The 8,385-nt window shown below is 33.7% G+C and overlaps 1 long non-coding RNA gene across 1 annotated transcript; it reads right to left on the bottom strand.

Annotated features, from left to right (window-relative positions):
- Positions 1 to 3,377: 3,377 nt before the first annotated feature.
- Positions 3,378 to 6,855, bottom strand: LOC111240823. The gene is made up of 4 exons (XR_002666406.1): positions 6,349 to 6,855; positions 3,950 to 4,025; positions 3,646 to 3,741; positions 3,378 to 3,565 (listed from the first exon to the last, which is right to left on the bottom strand). It is a non-coding gene; the product is annotated as an uncharacterized LOC111240823 (long non-coding RNA).
- Positions 6,856 to 8,385: the final 1,530 nt, after the last annotated feature.

Here is an 8,385-nt window from a genome sequence, read left to right as displayed (position 1 = left end):
GCAATTTTGTTTCATGTGACCTGTGAATAATAGAGTGTTAGAGTGCTACCCTAAATACTTGAGTGATTGAGTGAAACACTTGCCTGGTGAGAATTGCTAAATTTCATGATTGCATTTGTGCTTAGTGGATTGATCATTCATAATGTGTAACATTTGTTGAATAACTTGTGAACTAAACTGAATTGGAGGCATGTATGCATCTTGATTTGATTTCACTGAAGATCTGAAGTGGAGTAGTTCTTGTCATGCACTTTAGGAATGTTGAACCATTGGATGATATAGTAGAAAGCCAAGCTTTGTTTTGTTTGTTGTTTTGCTTTGTTTGCTTGAGGACAAGCAAAGTTCTAAGTTTGGGGTTGTGAAAATTGTCCTGCTCATATTAAAACTGTTACAGTAGAAAAAGCTTGTGAAAATTGTCCTGCTCATATTGAAAAGATAAATTACTTGACTAGCACGCTAGCTAAGTTTACTCAAGGTACAAACAATTTAGATGCTGTTTAAACTCATCTGGCAGAATTATTAATAGACAAGGAATTGGTTACAAAGCTCAATCTAACAGAACCAATGCTAGGAAATTCACTGAGTTAAGCAAACCTGCTAGAAATGCATGCTTTTATTACAATTGTATTGGTCATACTGTTAGAAATTGTTATTACAGAAATGTTGTTGTTCCTAAAGGATTATGTGTCTGGATACCAAAGGAACATGTAACAAGGATTAACAATCAAGGACCCCAAGTCAAATGGGTACCAGCAACCAAAAGTTAGTTGTTTTGCAGGATAAACAGTTGATGCAGAGTGATCTCAAGAATGAATCATCTATGGAACACATCAAAGATCATGAGTATCTACAATTGGTAAAATTGTATTTATTTGTTGCATCATGCTTATATTGATTGGTTGTTGTTGTATGATTGTTTGTATTGTGTGCTTAACTGTGTGATTGAATGAATTTGCTTGAAAAGGTTTTTCTTGAGTCACAGTCGACTCCAATATTAATTCAATCGACTGAGTCATACGAATGTGCGCAAAACTCTATTTTTTGAACGTTAGAATTTAAACTTGGGTTTTAATGATAATCTTTTGCACGTTTTCCTTCTATAAATGAATGTGATAGTTTGAGGCACTCATATACACTGTGATAAACAAAACCCTTATTCTGATTCTGGTGAAACCTTTCCTTCATTCTACTCAAATGACTGCCTCTTCATCAAGGGTAGAAGGAGTTGATATTGTTATAAACAATACCATCTGGGAAAATGTTGTTGGACTTCGAAATGAAGGATTATCTTCACATCATGAGATTGCTGGTTATAATAGCCAAGGATTATACAATACTATACTAAGGAAACCTGCTCTTTCAAAGTGCTCAGATGACTTCAACATCAGGAATCTTCTAACGGATGAGTGCATCTGCACATATGTAATGACATGGATCCTGCTTCCAAGAGAAGATGATTACTCGTTACTTACAAATGAAGATATATACCTACTCTATGCCATATCATCTGGTATTCAAACAAATTGGGCATTTGTTGTTCGTGATCACATGATGAAGTTCACTAAAAGCAAAGGATTATGTCTACCATATGGTGTACTTATCAGCAAAATATTGAAGATGCAAAAAGTAAACATCACAAATGAAAGGGTTATTCAATGCAAAAAGAGTAATGTTATGGAAACTCAATTCTTAGACTCTGTTGGGATCATCAAATTAAAAGATGAATGGACAATGGTTGATGACATTCCATCTACATTTGAAATGGATCCTCTAAAAATTGATGCCACAGGATACAAATTTCATCCATTAAGCATCTTTGAAGGCCATGTAGATAGAAGATTTGACCGATTGGAAAACAAACTGAACTTGATGCAAAAATCTCTATCTGACCTCCATAAGAAAATGGATTATGCACTCAGGATAAAGACTTTTGAAGAATCATCTGTTGGTGATACGGATAGTGGTATAAACAGTTGATAACGATCTAAAAATCGTTATTTCCATGCTTAAATTTGATATGCAAACACACCCTTTGTGGCTTACAATGAGCTTAGAATCAAGTAAAACACTTAAGTTGAGTCACATGAGAGTCAAAAGCTGTTTTTAGAGATATTATGCTTGTTTTGCATTGTTTTGCAGGGTTTTGATGGAAATTGAAGATGGAAGTGAAGTAGGAAGGTCTTAGACTCAAGAAAGAAGAAGAAAAAGGAAGAAAAGAAGAGTCTATGGACCGCTCAGCGTCAAATTCCAACGCTGAGCGTCCTATTCGAGGGAGCAGCACTGTCTGGCGCTAAGGAGGCGAAGCTGAGCGTCCAGAGCGATTAGAGGTAAACCACTTAACAGTGAGATTGACCGCTGAGCAGTGGCGCGGCTTGAGGGAAACCGCTGAGCGGTAAAGTTGGACGCTGAGCGGTTGTCTGTTGGGCTTGGGCTTAAATTTTGTTGCTTTTATGCCCTATATATAGCCCCAGTGCGATTCAAATTCGATTCTTTTGGCAGAAGAAAACGCCCAGAGCTGTTCTGCAGACCTTGGAAGATGTTCCTTGGATGCTTAGGCTTCAATCTACCAAATATAGGGTTTATTCTTCCATTCTTTCATTGTATTTCATCTAGATTCACCATGTCCATGGTGAACTAAACCCTTTGTTGTTGGGGAACAGTGTAATCTTTTGAAACTCTCTTTTATTGAAATTCTTATTTATCTATATGCTTGCATATGCTTTGATTATCAATTTTTGGGTTTCTTATCTATGCTTAAAGCTTTTATCGTTTAACTCATTCAATATAAAGATGTTTGCCCACTAGTGGAAAAAGGCCCTTTTATAACGTACAAATTTGACCTTTTATAACGTAGTTGTTGTAGATATAGTTCTGGGCGATATAATAAGTCTGCGCATTTTATAACGTAGCAGAAATTTACGTTATAAAATGCTGAATTTATTATAACGTATTTTCTGAAGTACGTTATAATAAGTTCAAAATATTATAACGTAGTTTCTGAAGTATGTTATAATATGCACAGTTTATTATAACGAACTTCCATTTTTACGTTATAATATGCGCAGTTTATTATAACGAACTTCCATTTCTACCTTATAATATGTGCAATTTATTATAACGAACTTCCATTTTTAGGTTATAATATGCACAGTTTTTTATAGCGAATTTCTATTTTTCCGTTATAATATGGCAGAAGATATTATGACCTAAAAAAGTTTGTACGTTATAATATGTGTGTTTTAAAAAAAATTGATTGTTAATTTGACATCCAATGAAATTATAATTTCCTGTATTATCATCTTATCCAATCTTATCCAATCAATTTATAATCAATATCACTCCAAATAAACAAATTTAATGAAACAAAATAGAATTCATTTCAAACTTTAAATAGTCTAATGATATTTAATACATCGTTTGTGCATGAAAGTATATATTAAATCCAAATGTACATATACTATTGAATTGTAGCCAAGTTTCTACTAATACTTAAAATAAAAGATGCCCAGTTCCTTCTAATATCGTCAATGACTGCAACTTCCATGGGAGATGAATCATTAAAGATCTACAAATAAAATAAAACAATAGAGTTAAAAAAATATTGTAATGAATAGTTGGATAAGTATTTTGTTAGTATTTTAATACCTCTTTCCATGATTCAATAATGTTTGTACAAATAATGGTATGCATGTGTTTCATTACATAATACCCACATTCATAACTGCCCAGTTGACGTCGACACTTACAATAGTTAGCCTTTGGACCATGATTCAAGACTCATCATTCAAACCAAGGATACAAAATATCATATTATACTCTAGTTAGCCTTTGGACCATGTAACTTTGTATATTTTGCTAAACAAAATTTCAGAAAACCAACAACACAGCCAATTCCTCACAAAAATAGCAATCACAAAACACAAAACAAAAGAAGGTCAACTTGTCTTACATTAGGTGTGATTATTTGCATCTCCTTCCTAGAAACAGATGGAACACCCTGCAACCTTGAATGAGCTTCCAAAGATCTATACAAAAGTTAGACATCCATTACATAATAATAATAATATAGGAAGTTAGATTTTCCAATGCATCATCATAAACCCATCTCTGCCACTGTTATAAAATTAATTTTATAACTTATAAGCCAATTGTCTGTCAATTTATCATACAACAAGCAGCTCAAAAAGAATAAATTAAAATTAGTAAATTGGTTTCAATGTCCGGTTCAAAAGGTACTAATTAACATTCTCAAATTCAATCAACTATGTTTTCAAAACAAGGTACATTTTTCAACTTTCTATCTTGGTTTGATGGTTGACAAAGCAACAGAGACAACAAGGGATCCTTTTCTTCTAAGTAGAGAAATGCTATTGTCTTCACCACTTTTCAAACTTTGAAATATAATGTTCCAATGATTTGGGTACACCCTTCCAATCAAAAACCACATCCTTTTTAAAGGGTTGATGACCCAAAATGAGCCAACCTCTGATTATATATCTACTTAGGGTGCTTCGTTTTGAATTATAGAAAAAGGATAAAAAGAGTACTCAAAGAACAAACATGCATACCCCCACCTCATCACATCTTATGATATACATCTCATTTGTTTTAGCTTTTCATCTTTTCACTGTAAGCTATCTGATCATACATATATATGCACCATTCAATCATGAGAGAAGTGTAAAAACGACAACAGACATTAAACTCAAAACGACGTGTTAATTAGGTGATAAATAAGCTTTTTAGAAAGTAATATACATATTCTGTTTCAGTGAATTTCACTGCAAATGAGGGCCTATTTAATTTTACTTGATCTCAAAAGTTTAAACGTCACTGCTAAATGTTGAGTGCATGTATTTCTTCTGATATATAATACCTTTTTAGAATTAATATTCTCTGTTCAATCATCCCTATGGTACTTCTTTTGTTTGATAGCTTTAGTATAGTTTGAGTGTTCTTTCCACACCCTTTCAACCGAAGCACTTCCTTTGTTACATAAGGCATTAATTAAGTAGCAGATTCTTTTTTGGCTCTTTTAATGTACTGGAGTATAAGAAAGTTGCATAATCAGAATATATGATTATTCTATATTTTTTTTTCTCTCCTTTAGTTACTTTTAATTCTTCAAATATACCCACAGATCCTAACCTTGGAATCCACGCTATATATATACTTCCAAAATCAAGCTCTCTCCACATGAGTTAATTTTTATCTTCCCATTTTCTCTTAAACATTGTTGTGTGCCTCCTATATAGCTATTTGACTATCGGTTGGAATGGATGAACTTTTGAGGTAGTTCCAGTGGCTATATTTTGTGTTTTCTCACCTTAATTAACACAATGCCTTTCTTTTGTGTATATTTTGAGGGACTAGAGAGCTCTAATGAGATGAAACATGTATATACACAATTTCTTTTCCATCTGTATCAGGAAAATTCCAGATTTTCTTTATAAAAAACATTTCATGTAGCATAAATATATCAAGACAACTTCTCTAACTTGACAAACAATAGAAGGTAGTGCTTGCTGACCAAATAGTAATTAAACATAGAGGTAATACAACACCAGATACAAATTAAATACGTTGTTAGTTAATTTCTTCCCAGTAAAAGATTTATTAAAAAAAATCTTTTATAAACAAAATCAGCCAACAAGGAAACCTACCTCAACAGAAATTCAACACAAAAAGTAACTTTAAACTCATCTAGTATATACTCAAATGAGTAGGTTACTTATCTATCATAGATTAAGAAGTAAACCTTCGTGTTATCTGTGAATTTGTGAAGCAGACTTAGTGCTTAAGCATAGGAACCACCTCTCTTAAAATAACTGTTAAATCTGAAAATGGAGCTGGTTTTAATCTGTGATGCGATTTCACTAAAAAAGTTAGAAATCGGGACCACGTCATGAAGGAGGACTTTTGAACAGTGAAAATTAATGAAAGGTAATTTACTTGCCAACTGCAAAAGATCAGAAAGGCCACTAGATATGTTGGTTTGCAATGTTGCAGTTTACTTGCCAACTGCAAAGGAACCTATATAAAAACATAAAAACACTCACTCATGCCATCATGCTTCAAACAAAACCTTCAAACAAAACGAATAACAGATATCAATCTTATTAGCAATTCAACATTAAAAATTAAACACAATAAGCCCATGGGAAGTCCACGCACAAATATTACAATTCAAACTTAATCGAGATTTAGTAACCTAAACCAAGTTTCAAAAGCAATCTACCCCAAATCCAATACTCATGAACCACAGAAACCTTACACCAAACCAATCAAGCATCATACACGATACCAAAGTAGAACCAATTAAATAGGTTTGAGTATTTTTCAAATTACCAAAAATAGGCTAGGTTCAGCTTCAATGCAATTCCTAATTCAATGCAAGAGACGAGCGCAAAGGGCGAAATCCAACAGCGAATGGTGGAGAAGAGCGGAGGCGAATCCAAGCAGGGCAAGTGCCCTGCAGTTCGAACCCTAGGCGTTGAGCAACAAGGAAGTGCTTGCGGTGGCTACTTCAGACGCGCGACAGTGGTGGCCACACGGCAAAGTCTCAATCGAATACGTCGTTGATGGTTAGGCATTGACGGAATGTCGTCGGAACTCTATGCTATGTGTGCGTGATGATGGGAAGAAGCGACGAAGAGCCAACAGAGCAAAGCTTATGAGTGAAGAGAGACACAAGGGTTTAGAGACGAAGAAGAGAGGGAACGTGAAATGAAATTAGAGAAAGGGAAAAGTGGAAAATTAGGGAGGAAGGCATATTATAACTGGTTTCTCAAATTCCGTTATAATACATAAAGAAAACTTTTCACTTATTTACAAGTTTGCCACCGCGTTTCATATTATAACTGATTTACAAAACTACGTTATAATATGTCTTATTATTATTACGATTTTGCCACCGGTCACCTATTATAACGTATAATTTTTATACGTTATAATAGGTCTGTTATAGAAGGGTCTTTTTCCACTAGTGGCCTTTGTCGATATGGGAACGTACGAGGAAGTCATGAACTGATAGGGAATTCCTTGATTAAGCAATACCACCTACGGATAGGGGTAAGACGATCAATTGTATTTTGCTTCTGTTTATAATGTGTTGCTAGTTACTAGGGGAGACTAGGGATAGTAAGCCAATAATTAGTAATAGGCTTTTCTCGCCGAGGAATCGGGTTTAGGGTAGACTAAGAAAGTTTGCATGACAATTAGATAATAAAGCGAATTAAATAAGAAGATTAGATAAAAGAGAGTGGATAAGATGAAATTGTAAACCCCAACAACTCCATTCATTCATATCTTTTTCTAGCCAATTGAATCATTTGCATTTGCATGTTTATTTTTGTTTTTGCATTCAACCCACACGATTTATTTCTTTACATATCTTATAAGATTAATTTACATGAAAGTTAAGGCCTAAGAGTCCTTTGGGAAAACGATACTCAGACTTACCCGTTTTATATTACTTGATAACGATCTGGTACACTTGCCAGGGACTTAACAATAGTGCTGACAAAAAGATTGAATAATCATCTGAATCAGAATAGAGTTTTGTTTGTCCTGTAGTGTTTTGAGTCATAGTCTATGTTTTTCAATTTGTGTTTTGCATATAAAGCCATCTTTTGTTGTTTCTGTTTTGCTTTCCTTGTTCTGATCTGATCAATGTAATATCATCCTCTTCAAGGAAATGAAATCAGTATTTTGAATCAATCTAAATTGCTTTAATCTATTTGAACAATATCTGATACATTGATTGATTGATTCAACTATGTCCTATTTGAAGTCAACTATGCTTATTCTGTCATACATCTTTACACATTGGCTTCTGTTATTATTTGATTATAATTCTTGCTTAACCATTATGCTTCTAGAAAAGGTTGTTGTAAGGTTTTACAGGAAGGACATTGCTTTGGAAGCTACAATTGGAATTCAACATTTGCAAAAGCAATGCATTCGACTGATGATTTAAGGCATTCGACTGCGTACAAAATGGGTTAACAATTCCATATCTAGAATCTGGCTTTATCTTTACTGTTCGCTTAAATCATACATAATCTACTATTATCTTTGCTTTTATCTGTTACAAATATCTGAATCGAGATAATATTGTGAGATTGTTGAAGTTTGTATCATTGCATATCTATGTGGTTTGATATTCTGACTTTGATACAACTCTGTGCTTAAACTGTTGTTAAATCTCTGATATACTGCACTATGCACTTGAATTGATTTTGTTATTCATGCATAATGACAGGGGGAGTATCACTTTTTACACATTTCACATCATACGCCTACACTTCAAGGGGAGTTAATACTATTTTGTGATGAATTTGTGATTATGAGAGCATCATTGTATTTTACAAATTGCATATCTTT

This window comes from Vigna radiata, unplaced genomic scaffold (genome assembly GCF_000741045.1).
Source record: "Vigna radiata var. radiata cultivar VC1973A unplaced genomic scaffold, Vradiata_ver6 scaffold_367, whole genome shotgun sequence".
Lineage (NCBI taxonomy): Eukaryota > Viridiplantae > Streptophyta > Magnoliopsida > Fabales > Fabaceae > Vigna > Vigna radiata.
The sequence above is the reverse complement of the archived record's forward strand: the minus strand, read 5'-3'. Positions and strand labels throughout refer to the sequence as shown.